This window comes from Crinia signifera, chromosome 3 (genome assembly GCF_055691185.1).
Source record: "Crinia signifera chromosome 3, ASM5569118v1, whole genome shotgun sequence".
Lineage (NCBI taxonomy): Eukaryota > Metazoa > Chordata > Amphibia > Anura > Myobatrachidae > Crinia > Crinia signifera.
Genome location: NC_139219.1, coordinates 300,928,170 through 300,942,888, shown reverse-complemented (window position 1 = coordinate 300,942,888; position 14,719 = coordinate 300,928,170).

Sequence of the window (14,719 nt, the reverse complement as noted above, 5' to 3'; positions counted from 1 at the left end):
CGTCCGATGCACCACCGAAGCCAAGAGGCCAGACGCACAGAGAGAGATTGCGACCAGGACGAAGATTTAAACCCCAACACCCCGAGGTCGAGGGCCGAGCCTCGGGGAGGACAAGCAGCTTAGGTCCAGCTCCCGAAGATGGGCAGGCTTGCTACGGCAGGCAATGCTATGTAGGTGCAAGCGAATTACCTGCCATATCAGATCGTTACCCTTCAGCCTGCATAAAGAACCAGGGAAGAGTGGTCTGGTTTCATGTACAACGGGGATACGGTTTCATCCATTGTGCTGACGCAGAAAGGGATATCTTCGTCCACTTCACAGCTATCCAGAAGAAAAATGCAAGAGATTTTTATCGTAGTCTTGGGGCCGGGGAGCCAGTGGAATTCGACATCATCGAGGGAGGAAAGGGCCTCCGGGCAGCAAACGTCACTGGCCCTGGTGGCGTTCCAGTCAGAGGCACCCAATATACCACAAGAAGAAAGCGCTGTTGGAATTACCCAAGTCACAGAAACCACCCACGATACTACCCCCCAAAAGATTCACCCCGACGGAATAGTATGTACCCCAAGGAAGCAGAATATGGGGTAGGAAGAAGTAATGGGAAAACATACGGATGTAGCCAACAGAGTTCTCAGACTCAAGTGCAGAGTGAGCCAATGAAGAATAAGCGGTCACCAACCGAAGTGAACCCCAGGCGGGGGTTGAACTCGTACGCAGTCGCAGTCGAGCCCATGTTGGCAATGGCAGGTAGCCAGACCTCGAGGCTCGGCAGTGTCCGCCCAGCATCGGCCCACCGAAGGCAGCGCAGGATCCGCCCAAGACCGGATCAAAAGCTAGAAGAAGCATCAAAGGATGATGGGGATGAAGAGCCGGACGGTGGTGCGGTCCTCTTGCCTCCGCTGCTCACTGACCCCCTCGAGCTATTGATGGCGGTGGGCTGGCCCGCTACGCCCTGGCGGGCCAAGCCTAGGCCGCCAGTCGAATTACTCACGCCTCGCGCGGCCGTGGAGGTGGCGCCCGAGCTAAGGCGCTCCGAAAGGAGTACTCGGGGTACACTCCCACGGCGGTACCAGGATTGAGTATTTGCCTATAACCTGTTGTGTATGCATTGTAAACTGTAAAGCACTGTCATTGTTGCTGTCACGAATGTAATTAGAGTGAAGAAGGACAATTATCTGTTGTGTTATGATGCGCGAGGACACGCATCCGAAAAAGCAGGGGTGAATGTGGTGCCCCAGGACTCAATGTCCCCAAACGCAGCCCCACTAGGGTTAATAGTGCTCCCGGGCTTCGCGCCCAGGAGTGACAGGCAGGGCATAAGTGGCCAGGGATTGGCTGGAAGGTGGCGAGAGGAGGAGGACCCAGGGGAGAAAAGGCAGAGCGCGCGAGCGGAAGAAGGGAGGAGAGGACTCACGTGTGCCGGAGGACGCGGAGAGGAGAGGCATGCGGAGAGCGGGCGTTAGAAGACACAGCGGGCAGAGCGCCAGAGCAGACTCCCAAGCCGACCGCCCGTGTGTGACGTCAGGAGGGTGCGCCGGCGGGACCGGAGAGACGCGACCGTCGTCGCTGAGGAGGAGAAGCCCCGGCGCAGCCAGCCGCTCCAGCGGTACCAGCCAGGCGGACAGAGAGTCACTGAGTGGGGCAACGCTGCGGCTGCAGCGCCCCCACTAGTGTGCCGTCGCTGAGGAGACCCCGCGTCGTGGAGAGCAGAGTCGCCGCTCGTGACGGGCAGGAGCCTGCAACAGTATCCCGCTACAAGGTACTCCCTCCATTGGCCAGCCCCGCCAGCAGCCTTTCCCCAGTGCCGCTACCACTGATCTGAGGGGACCCCACTTACAGCCCCGCCAGCAGCCTTTCCCCAGTGCCGCTACCACTTATCTGGGGGACCCCACTTACGGCCCCGCCAGCAGCCTTTCCCCAGTGCCGCTACCACTGATCTGGGGGACCCCACTTACAGTCCACATTGCCTATCGGCCCCTTCTCTGAGGTCACCTGGGGGTCCATCAGGACAGACCACGGCCCACAGTACAAAGGAGACCCCGGTAACAGCCCCGCCAGCAGGCCTAGAACCTCCTGGGGACTGGGAGTGCTAGGTAAGAGTTTTCAAGGGACCCGGATCCCCTCTGGGGAATTGCTAGTCCCATACTAGCCCCAGCACATCGTTTGAGGGACAGCTCCATTCAATGAGGGAGCGGCGCCATCTTGTGGCCACCCTAGGAAATAACACCTCTGGCACCAAGGAGGATGTCTAATCAGGGACCCCGTGGAATTGATCTGTGATTAGGACTCACAGTGGTCTTGTTCACCCGGATTACTCTGTGACGTTGACATTTAGCCAGTAGCCCAGTGCACGGGTTAACCGAACTGACTCATATTGCAGACCACCCTATTTCAGGTGATCCCTTTGGGACAGTACTGACATGCCCATTATCCCAGTTGTTATGCACTGTGAAAAATGTCTAATGTTGTACGTTTATGCATGATATGCCGCTTGAGGTTCAAAGAAGACTCCCATGTTGACAGTACCGGTGTGGTATAGTGATCCAGTGGTAGTAATTAAGCGGGGGTGTTTGACCCATAGTGCGCCGCACGGTACTTGCAACATAAGAAGCGTCCGTAGTCAGTTCGGACTAGCGGGAGTGAGTATACTCCGATCAATTACTGTTTTCAACACTGCCAGCCAGGTTGGAGTTAGTAGACTCTCTGTGTTAATCTGTTAGGGTGATATTGTGTGGTAGCCCTTGTACTTATTTATTTACTAGTGATAGCACTGAATCGATTGATGGTTGCAGTGTTATTATTGTGCCTTATCCTTGCACTATTGTTCAGCCGAGGGGGTCGGTGGCACAGTGGTTGCCCTTATTCCTAAAATAAACCTGAGTTATTCTATCAGTCAGCGTCCCTTTTCATTGAAGAGCCATCTCCTGCACACCGGAGGACGGGAAAACCAGACGAACCTGAGGTGCCCTGAAGACGCAAGGTAAGAGGAGACCGCTCCCTTCACACCCCGGCCACCACATAGGCAACCCTGGCCCACCTATTCCTCTAGGGATCTGGTTCCAGACTGTGCACTTGAATTATACATTATACATTTGTTACCTTGTACTGCGCAGAACCATGGTGTATTCTATACAGTAAATTGTTACTATTAATGCTGTACTAAGTATTTACTATATCTATTTATTAAGGGACTGGTGGGCCCCTCTTGCCCCAGTCTGACACTGTGTGTGTGATTGCTACACACATAGAAGCTGCTGGGTTTACATTTGTACATCGCAAGCAGAGCTCCCGCGGCACCACAGAGGGGAGGAGCAGTGTTAGCCTAATATATACACCAAACTAAGGATGCCAATCCCGGGGCATTTTTTCAATTCTGGAATTCATGATTGAAAAATGCCCAATCCCGGGATTCCCGTGATCCCAGAATTAGCATCCCTAATACAAAAAACGGCCTCCGTCACCCCGCATATTTACTTACATTGCGGTGCGGCCGGCTGGGCAGACGAAGGAGCCGGACGGTCAGGCGGATGGAGCCAGCCGGGCGGTTGAATAATGCAGCCAGGGCGGGAGGGCAGAGCGCCGAGGACGAGGCGGATCTGTGGCCTGCACAGCATAACCTCTGACAGCGTCACGCTGCGCAGAGCCGCACTGCCGGGGGTGGGAGAAGCCGGGCAGGGTCCGAGTGGGTGCGTTGTCTAATGCCGGGCATAAATACATTATCCCTACCTTTTCCAGCAGGGATAATGTAATTCCACTAGGTTTCCACAGGATAGTCACACCCCATTTAGCCAATCAAATTGTTTATTGCGATACCCAGGGCTTAAAGTGGTCATGCAGAGGTGGGGGAACTCAGGGGCAGATTTATTAAGCTCGGTGAAGTGATAATGTGGTTGTTTTTTATCACTGGCCAATCAGCTCCTACCTGTCATTTTTAAAACCAAGCCTGTAACTTCACAGCTAGAAGCTGATTGGCTGGTAATAAAAACCAGACACTTTATAACTTCACCAAGCTTAATACATCTGCCCCTCATTTCTCTATGCCACCCAGAGGCGTAACTAGATCTTTGTGGGCCCCATAGCAACATTTGAAAAGGGCCCCCCCATTGCGCCTTAGGTGAGCAGAAGAGTGAGGGAAGTGAGATATAAACAGGGCATCAGGAAAGATAGACAGAGAAACAAGAAAGAGCGTGACAGAGTGGACAGATACAGCTTCCTGTGAAACGAGGGAATTGGAAAAAGAGAGAGCAGAGGGGGGAGCAGCAAAAGAGAGAAAGGAATGGGTGCACTCAGGAGTGAGAGAGTGTCAGATGGTGTCAGGGAGAGACAGAATGAGAGAGAGAGGGGGTGTTAGGGAGAGAAAGGGGGTGGCAGAGAGAGAGAGTGAGAGCGCATGTCAGGGAGTAAAAGATAAAACTAGAGAGGGTGTGTCATGGAGAGAATGAGGGACAGGGAGAGAGAATTAGATAGAGAGAGGGAGAGCGGGTATCTGAGGGAAAAGGGGAGAGACAGCTCCAAATAGGAAGAGAGGGGTGGGGGAGAAAGAGGAGGATGGGGGAAAAGGTGAAAGATAAGGAGGAGAGACAGAATAGGGTCAGAGAGAGATCAAGAGAGAGACTAGGGACAGAAAGTGAGAAATATAAAGGGGTGAATTCAATACAATGCGCTGTGAATAGCACCGATAGCTGTTCTAATCAGTGCGCTGCTAATTCCAACTAGTGTATTTCTGCTTGAACCCTCCTGGGATGTGAGCAGAAATCCAGCAAAAGTAGGGTGGCGATGCTGTTCTAAGCCCTAATGTGGCACAAATAGCATCGCTGCGGGGCATTTAACTTGAAAAATCTGATACTCGCAACTACACACCCTTGAGTACAAGCATTCTCCAATTTAGCGTGCTGACTAAAATAGCCCCCCACTCCCCAATGCTATTCACTGCGTACCATAATGAAACAACCTCAAAGAGACTAGGGGCAGAGAGATGGAGTGGGAGTGTGAGAGAGGGTTGAAAGGACAGGGGGAGAGAGAAAGATGGGAGAGAGAGGTGAAACAGAGAGGGGGGCAGGAGATGAGAACGCAAGAAATGTGGAGGAGCCAGTAAGGGTAAGGGAGAGGGAGGAAATAAGTGGACACAGAAAGGGGGGAGGGGGCAGGCATCATCTTTTAACTTCTAATTCCATCCTCCCCCCAGGTACATTATGTACCTTGCGCTGTCCCCCTCCTCCTTCAGTGCACGCAGTGCTTTGTACCTGGACCTGCAGCAGTGGCGGCTGGTGTCCTCCTCAGTGCTGTGTCTCCTGCACATCGGCGCTGGGTCTCTGGTCCTTCCAAATGTCGGCGCCGGGTCTCTGATCCTCACGCATGTTTTACGTTTCTTTTCCCGGCAGCGCCAGAATGGGGTAGGAGTGCTGGATCAGCTGGTCCACCTCTGTCCTCTATCTACACTGCTGCGTGACCACCGCCGCTGACCGGAGGTTGAGGGGGAGGGTGGGGGTTTCCACAGGGCAGCCTCAGCCCTCGCGGCACTACTTTAAATGTAAAAAAAAAAAAACACTATTATGATGGGTGCAGGGGATAGCGTGCTTGGCCTCGGGCCCCCGAAGTGGCCGGGCCCCATAGCAGCTGCACCCCCTGCACCCTCCATAGTTACGCCACTGATGCCACCTAATCACCCACTCTCCCCTCCCCCCATTAGGCAGAGGCAGGGCCAGTGGTAGGGTTTTTGGCATCCCCTGCAAACTATGTGGAGGTAAAAATGTTCCACCTCACTTGAACCCCTGGCGATACCCATAGGCACTGTCATGGAAATGAGCAAAGTGGCTGTGATACTTCATGGAAATCAAGCAAGTATTGTGGTGGAACAGCCTAATTACTGTATATGAGTAGGTTGGAGGGTGCCTCACATTATAATTATCAGGTGGGTGGGGGGTTATTTTCAGGGGCGGATTGGCAACGCAATACGGCCCGGGAACATTCGTCAAGCGGCCCGGGGGGGGGGGGGGGTTGTACTACTGCCCGAGGGGGGTGTGTGTGTGTGTGTCTGGGGGGGTGCGCATGGTACTTGTATTTGTTTGGGTACTTCCCAGGAGGGCGGGGTTGTTAACTCTGTGGCCATGGGGGGCAGTGTCGGCGGGGTGGTTGGATGTTGCCGCTACCGACTGCCACGGGGGGGGAGGTTGTGCTGCAGTCCACTCGCGGGTGACGTCATCAGCAGTGGCCGCAGCCTGCTCAAATAGAAGGGCACCATAGCCCAAGATAAATATGACCAACGGGGCCGCCGCATATGGAATGACGCCAGCACTGGCACTGATAGGACCGGCCCTGGCAGCACGATTGGTGGCCCAGCCAAGTGAAAATCTGGACCAGCCCACCGGGAAATGGCCCAGTTTCCCGGCGGGCCAATCCGCCCCTGGTTATTTAATATATATATATCTTAGTTAACAGCCCGTCAGAATGAGGAACAACATAACATTTCAGCGCAGCCATGTCTGCCTGAACGGAGTATGACATGAACCGACGAGTGAGGCGCCATCTAGTGGCTGTTCCAGCAACACTTTGTCCCTATATACTGTAGACTAGTTGATTCTGGCCTTGTCAAGGCCATTAGCTTAGCCCCTGTAAGTTATCCGATCTATATCCTTCAATACTTGGGTGGGTGGGTTTTGGGCGGGTGAGGTGGGAGGGGTAGATTAGACTTTTGGCATAGATTAGCTTAATTTCTAGCTGATTGTCACTAATCTATTGCCTCCTTTTGTCCATTGTAGTTAGGGGGGTAGGATAATAGACGTAGTTAGTTGGGTAGGGGAGAAGTAGCAGTTTGGGATCCAGGTATTATACCTAGGTTGGGGTTAGGTCATACAGGGCAGGGGGTTATGTGGAGGTTTGTTTTGGGACCGTTTTTCTGGGTTTTTGTTTTTTTAGTAATAGTAGGTTTAATTTGGGCACAGTCTCTTCTTTTTCTCAAATTCTAATGTAGATGCGATGTATTGATGTTTTTATTTATGCTTTGTCATAATTTGTTAGGGTACACTTATTACGATATCTACTGTCCTGAAGTTATGCACTCCTACAATAATTGCCCGAATGGCGCCTTCGGGTATATGTTCTATATATGTATCCTATGGCTGGAGTGTTATGATTTCATATACTGTTTTCTGTGTTTGTGTATATTCTACATATTTTGTAAGTACCCTCATCGGGAACCCTTTGACAGTCATTTATGTACCCTTTGTCTTTATATCGCAATAACGAATGTGCCTGTATATGTAGGTTATGTAATTGTTAAAACCAATAAAAATTACTCAATAAAAAAAAAAAAAAAGTGAATGAGTGGTGCCACTTGTGTGTCCTTAATGTGTTATGGGTTAAAAAACAATATTCCCAATCTTCAAATATAGATCAGTGGTAAATTACTCAAATTAAAATGTTAACAGTGAAAAAAGCTACAGCGACTAATTGTTTTAAACTATATAGTGCAAAAGAACACAGACTACCAGGATAACTATCAATAATTAAAATGCAGAGGGCTCAAAAAAATAATAATTATATATATATATTACAATAAAAAAGAAAAAAACTTCTTTTTTAAAAAACAAACAAGGAATAAAAATCGTTATGGCTTATCTTAGTGAGGTAGGAGGTTAGGATCACTTAACGCATTTCGTCCCGTCTGACTTCATCAGTTTACAATCTGCTTTGAGTAAATAAATTTAGGTTAAGGAATAATTGCAGATGGAGTTTTTCACATTTTGGGGGGGTTTCAATGTCAACCCATACCATTGCTTCGGGCTCAGGGCCTCGCTACACTTGGCAAACTACCATAGTCTCCCTCTATGCTGACATGGATGGTGAAGTATGAAAAAGTCCCAAAAATGTTATAATTTATGGGAAAAAAATCATGTTGACCTTTTGACCATGTCGACCATTTGATTGTCGACATTTTGAACCTGTCGACTTATTGCGTGCCAGACCTCGCAGTAGAGTTTTGCAATATTCTACAGCCAAATTCAACATCAAATTAACATTTCATGAAACAGGTTTCAAACTTTTTGTAATTTCTACATCTACTTCGAAAATAAGGTAGAAGGCTTCCCCCTAGTGGACAATATTGTTTAAGTAGCGTCATGCATAAAATAAAATATATATATATATATATATATAATTGTATGATATACAGTATATGTAATTTTAAATATTTATGTAGTTTTTATATTTAAGTTGTATGTACTGTAGCCCCCCCCCCCCCAAAAAAAAAATTTATTATGAATTTTTATGTTTATTGACACACTTTATTTTTGTCTTAAACAGCAAAGGAGAACCCCTGAAGAAGTCTCCTGGAGACGAAATGCGTAGCATTAAGAGTTTAGTATTCTAAGGGATCACCAGATGCTGCCAGACATTAGATATGCGCATGTGCGCATGCGCGGCTAATCCCGGTTTTGGGGCAAAATCCCGAGATCCCACCGATCACAATCCCGGGATTGGCCAACCTACTCATGTGTAGACCTTATTCTTGTCGACCTTTCCCAGTGTCGACCATTTCAAGGTGTCAACCTAAAAAACCATCTACACATACTTAGTGCTCAAAAGCAAGAGTATTAAAATCACTGGAACAAATAAAAGTGAAGTTTTCATTTTGAGAGAAATTTTTAAAAAACGATAGCGCACCCCCGCAATCCAGCTCCTTTTTCTTGTTTTCTCCTTTTCTTATCAGGATCAGAGGAGGGTTTATGGGGTGCTCACATTGTGTCAGAGATTTAGCATGGGAGATACCCCTAATCTAGATGGCTCAGAAAGTGCCAGCGATGAGCACCAGCGATTAAGCGATCTAAGTACTGTACATCAAGGGGTGTCGGGAGTGCCAATGTTCGCCTTTTGGCACCTATAACATTTCTGTATCTACAACCTCGTGTTTTTCACCCTGAATGCAGTAAGGAAGACTCCTTTTAATTATTGAAAAGACCCCTGGATGCCGCTTATCACACTGGGATATATGCTACAAGTTATCTTGCGAACGAGCGCTCCGGGCACTGATGTCTGCAAGTAAGTGCTGAGTATCCATTATATATAGCACAGCTTCTATACTCTTTCCCATGTCACCACTTCACACAAAGCCATGTCTGCCCTGCATCATCACCTTCCTGTAACTGCCCATCCCCCAGACAGCCTTTGGCAGGGCTTGTACTGTAAGTGACCAATTGGAGTGCGCCCTGTTGCATGGTGACAGTTAGAGACTAGGTCCTATAATGTCAGAGAATGGGTTTCTCTGATGTAAAAAAAAAAAAGCTGCCCAGTATGAGTGGGCTACATGCAGAAGCAGCCGGTATTTACACTGCATGCACAAATAAATAATACACCCCTTTCAGGGTTTGTTCCAGATACAAAGGCACTTGCTTGTTTTTTTTTTGTTCTTAATATAAAGCTAGTTGCAATGAGTTAAATCAAATAGAGATAAAGGGGGGGGGGGCAATAGTCTCATTTTAAACATAATATTCTGTTTAGCCTCAAACACTTTGGAGGGTTTCAAATTCAGCGCTACCCTACATATTATGATGCCATTATGTTGGGGCGGAACATGGACTGGTTTAGACTTGAGGAGGGTAAACAGCGGGACATTTTAGAAAACTATTCCTTTCTATCTGTCTGAGTATATATAAACCCCTTACCATCCAAGTAACATGAAAAAAACGATATACTATCCCACACTGGATTATGTAAAAGAGATTAAAGGAAATCCAGCAAATCAAGGCAAAAGGTAAAATGTACTTTCCTATATTGTTTAAGCTGGAGGTGCTCCCCGAAATTTACTAAAGTGTCCTCAATAACATTAATAATGGCAAAGATCAATTCTAGAAAGAATGACATTGTGGGGGCACTTTTATTGGATATGAACAGATGCTGTTGTGGTATTATTAAAACATAACTTGTATTCAGATTCTGCCGAAAATAAAATTGGGGTACCAAGAATGTAGGGCAGGTTATTTATATAGTCATTATTTTGAGGCGGGTCATGGACTGGTTTAGAGAAGAGGAATGTAAACCATAGGTCATTTTAGAAAACTATTCCTTTCTGGTCCCAATATAGAGGACGTGCCAGCTCCACTCTCCACCATCCGCACCAGGATCGTAGTCCGGACCAGCCTACAGGATACAGCCATCAACAGGGACCCTGCTCAACATCTTAAGGGCCACCCTCAATACCATCTTCCTTCAAACCTTCCATCTCCTTGGTCCATTTGGACCCCACGTCTCACCGGTGGACCGGTAATTTGTGCCATCTTTGGGCCGACCACCTGGACATTGGACTCTACCATCTATCCATGAGACTGTTACACCAGGAGTGGTAATTATCACCAATACAATTAATACTGTTTGGCTATAATAGGAACGGACTCTCCTTTCAAGTGCTGCTAGTGTGGAAGTGAGACCACATACTATTATTTTTATGAATTGAAAAATTCTAATTCCGTTTCTCATGTTTTAGCAATTTTTACTAATAAATTTATTGTAAAGATCATCCAATTTCTCAAAGTTTTTAAAGGTACAGCGCTGCTTTCTTTTTTTTTTTTTTTTGTTGTGGTCCAAATATCTGTTTACTCCTGGAAATCCAAGGTACTGTACAGTGCCCATCACACCTCATTTATCTATAGTTCCAATGATGGCATGCTGGAATAAGTTATGGAGGCAGTTATGAATACCTGTTCTCTTCTCACCATTGTAGGACAATAGTGACTTCCTCCCAGGTACTCCAACCATTGTTTTTTTGAGCGTGGCTGCTGCAGTTGGGGGTGACACGTGTGGACCAGCTCCTGGGTGATGTGCTTTCACTGCCTTTTGGTGATTTACAGGCTGCTTGGTCTTTGCTGGATTCTTACATTTGCTAATACCGGCACTTTGTTCAGAGCAGAAGCTGTCAGGAGGCTATGAAGACATCTATGGCTACCGGTGACCCAGCACACGTCCTCTCTAACTGCTATAGATCCCTAAATGAGCATTCATTTCCGATGTGTCCTAAATGTATGGAGTATTAGGAATAGGAGCTGGGGAGACAATTGGATCAAAAAGGTCTGTCAAAACGTTGTTAGTACAACCTCCTTGTGCTCTGTGAGTTACTCCGTAATTGGAACACAATTTAAGGCCCCTCTCTTCTGTAGCGCTGTCCCGTGCCTCTTGTGAAGAGTGGAGGAGCGAGTGATTGGAGAAGTTGCCCATGACAACCAAATACCCGCTACTTATCATTTTACAGAATGCTTTTGTTAAATGTTACCTCAAAGACAATTGGTTCCCAACCTCTGCACTGACTCACTTTCTTTTCACTGCTCCAGGAATAGAATCCCATATAGCTATGAAGAACTGTATGGGAGGGGATAGAAATGAAGAGATCTGTGCATTGAAGACCTCTTCTAGCTTCACTACTTTGGATGTATGAGTTTTCCTTGATGTTATTTATATGCCCTAATCTGCACGGATACTTCATGAACACAACACCTCCTACTGGAATAGTGAAGTGAACCATATAACCTTGTTGACATCGGTTCTCACCGGCAGACATTGTTCACTGTCCGTGACTACTTGTTTTTTGGCTGTATTTTTTTTTTTAAATATTAGTAAAACCCATATCGCAGAAACAAATATTGGGATGAGAACTCATCCTAGAGTCCTTTAATGTGGGGCTGCACACATTTCAGGGAATTCCTTGAAATAAAATTCTTATTTTTGTTACAGAACCTCATGCCTGATTCAAAGACGGACGCTGCTGCTTCCACTTCCGTACCAGTTGGGGGGGGGGGGGGGGGGAGATGGGCAGGTGCTAGTTTAAGTCCTTGCCTTGTGCAGTTGTGATTGGGAGCACCGCGGAGTGCAAACACGCAGACACCCATTTTTTGTGCCCCTGTACACAGTAGCGATTCCAGACCGTGAACCATCAGCACACCATTGCACCCACCACCAACACTTGCGCCTGCCTATGGGAACGCCCTTTGCTTTGCCTCTTGAGTCCTGTTACTAGTGCGACAACACCTTTGTGATACCTCCTGCAACGTAGGGGGGGGGGGGGGGGGCTTTCAGAATAATTTGCACATGGGCAGCAGCGCACACATCGCCCAACTGCGCCAGTATCAGCATTGCATTCAGTCAGCATCCATCTTTGAGTCAGGCCCTTTATGTGAAACAGTTGGAACTCCACCCGGGAAATTATTCCAAGCTTTATGGTTCCATAGAGAAGTGCCACAGTGTAGAAACAAGTCTCAGATCATCTATTCCCCTATGATTTCCTCCCCATGTAGATCACTTGGGGTTAGATTTACTAAACATGAGTCTTCCAAAGCCGCATATAACCCGTGTCTTTGACATGACGGATTTTAACAGTCCACCATCTTAAATACTGAACAGGGTGGAATTACCATTTATTACAGTTGCTGCTTTAAATCCATCAGTCATTGATTAAACTTCAGTTTGCCAAAACCAATCCTCTAACCCAGGGCTGGGCAACACCGGCCCTCCAGATGTTAATGAACTCCACATCCCAGGATGCTTTGCATTAGTTTTGCTATGTGGCCATTCTGAAACTGATGCAAGGCATGCTGGGATGTGTAGTTCATCAACATCTGGAGGGCCGGTGTTGCCCAGCCCTGTTCTAACCCATAGGGGGTATTCAATCTCTGACAATATTTCCAACAGTGGAGAGAACTGCAATTCAGTATTCTAATCCTGGCCAGGACATTTTGGAACATTCCGGGTTGTGGATTGCAGTCGCTGTTTTCGGACTTCCCCAACACTCAGAACCTTGAATACCAACTGTGGAGATCATGTCAGAAGCTGGCGAAAAACAGCTGAGATTCTTACTCGTCGGAATGTTCCAACAGTTGGAATCCTGTATTGAATACCCCCCCCCATAGTCTCGAAAACTCACAGTGAGCCATAACACCAAGCAGTAAAATTTACTGAAGTGTTTAAAAAAAAAAAAAAAAAAGTGATGTTGTCCATAGCAACCAGATTCTATCATTTCTTTATTGCATCCTGGAAAATGATAGAATCTGATTGGTTGCTTTGGGCAACAGTCTCTTTTCTCCTATGTAATAGGGTGAAAGTTTCAGAAAGCGAGAGATTTTGGGAGAGTTTTCCCATGTTTTTTTAAAGCAGCAATCAATTACACTGCAAAACCAGGTTGATTTTGCCATGTAATTGATTGCTGCTTTAAAAAACATGGGAAAAACTCTCCCAAAATCTCTCACTTTCTGAAACTTTCACCCTATTACATTTGGCCCCTAGGGTCTGAAAGCTTGCTACATGGGCAGTACCAGGGCCGCCGAGAAAGGAGGGAGAACGGGTACTAATTACCCTGGCCCAGGCTTGCCCCGGTCCGACACCCCCCCCCCCCCCTTCCCCCTCCGTCTCTTCTGGGCAGCAGCAGCACACATGTACAGCATGTGCTGTGCTGACAGCAGGCTCAGCATGAGCGTCTCACTGACAGCGTGAGAGCTCATGCTGAGCCTGCTGTAGGTATGTGCTGCTGCTGAGGGGGATGGACAATAACAGCCCCCCCCCCCCCCCACTCCTTGACTTTAAAGTATGTTTTCACCCCCTATAAAATTTGGGGGCATGGCCTAATTGCGGGAGGTGGTCACGCCTCCCACAATTAGGCCACACCCACAAAATTTTACCAGGGCCCTGCATACCTCTCAGCTGCCCTGGGTAGTACAGCACCTTTTATACCACACAGAACCTTTTATTATTGCCCCAAGATACATTTAACCTGCGCAAAAACCACAACACACCACATTTCAGAAAAAAAAAAAAAAAGTATATAAAATGTATTTTCTTTAGTTAAAAAGCATACATAACAGATGTAACAGAACGGGGAATGTAAAAGCCTCCAGTACAACTCACACCAGTTTCCCTTAAGTAACTATCAACCAAATCCTTCCATGATACGTCATTACAATGCAACAAATAAGATTTCAATTTTTACACGTGATTTCATTTAACTTATATCCCTGAAGGTGAAAAGTAACCCATTCTCCATTATTCTGTTAAATGCATCATTAAAAACATACTTTTTTTTTTGTTTTTTTTAGAAAGGACGAAATATATAAAATCTATATACAGACACAAAAGTTTCCAGGATCTATACACTTACAAATATAGTACAGATAATTTGTGGAGTGTCGGGTCAACTGAGGCTTCTTGGCTATGTAGTCTAATGGTATTACCTCTGCTCCCCCCACCAAACACTGAACGAATAAGAGATTTGCGTTTGACAAATTTACCTCTGACTCAACTACGAATCACTGACAAGAGATTTAAGTGGCAAAGTAACCTTTGGGCTCAGATATTTTGATTGCGGACTGAACTAGGTGGCAAAATACATTAAAAAAATAAAATAAAAAATAAAAACCCCAACAACAAAAAATAAAAACACCTAAAAGACTCTGGTGTACAGCTTTAACATACCAAATGTAATTTGGAACATGAAGTCTGGTTCCTATTAGTCTCATAATCATTAGGATTTATTTTTGCCACAGTAACACTTTCAGCCGCCATTTATTAAAACAATAAATAGAAAAAAATAATAATTAACGGACCTGTACTCCAACAGTGATACTTGCCCAAAACAGTGGTCAATGCTTTGGTTCGGATTAATTTATCTAAAAAAAAACTAATCCAGGGTATTAATTCTAGGAGTAGCTAAACAATACTTAGATTACGCGGTTTTTAATTAGCTGGG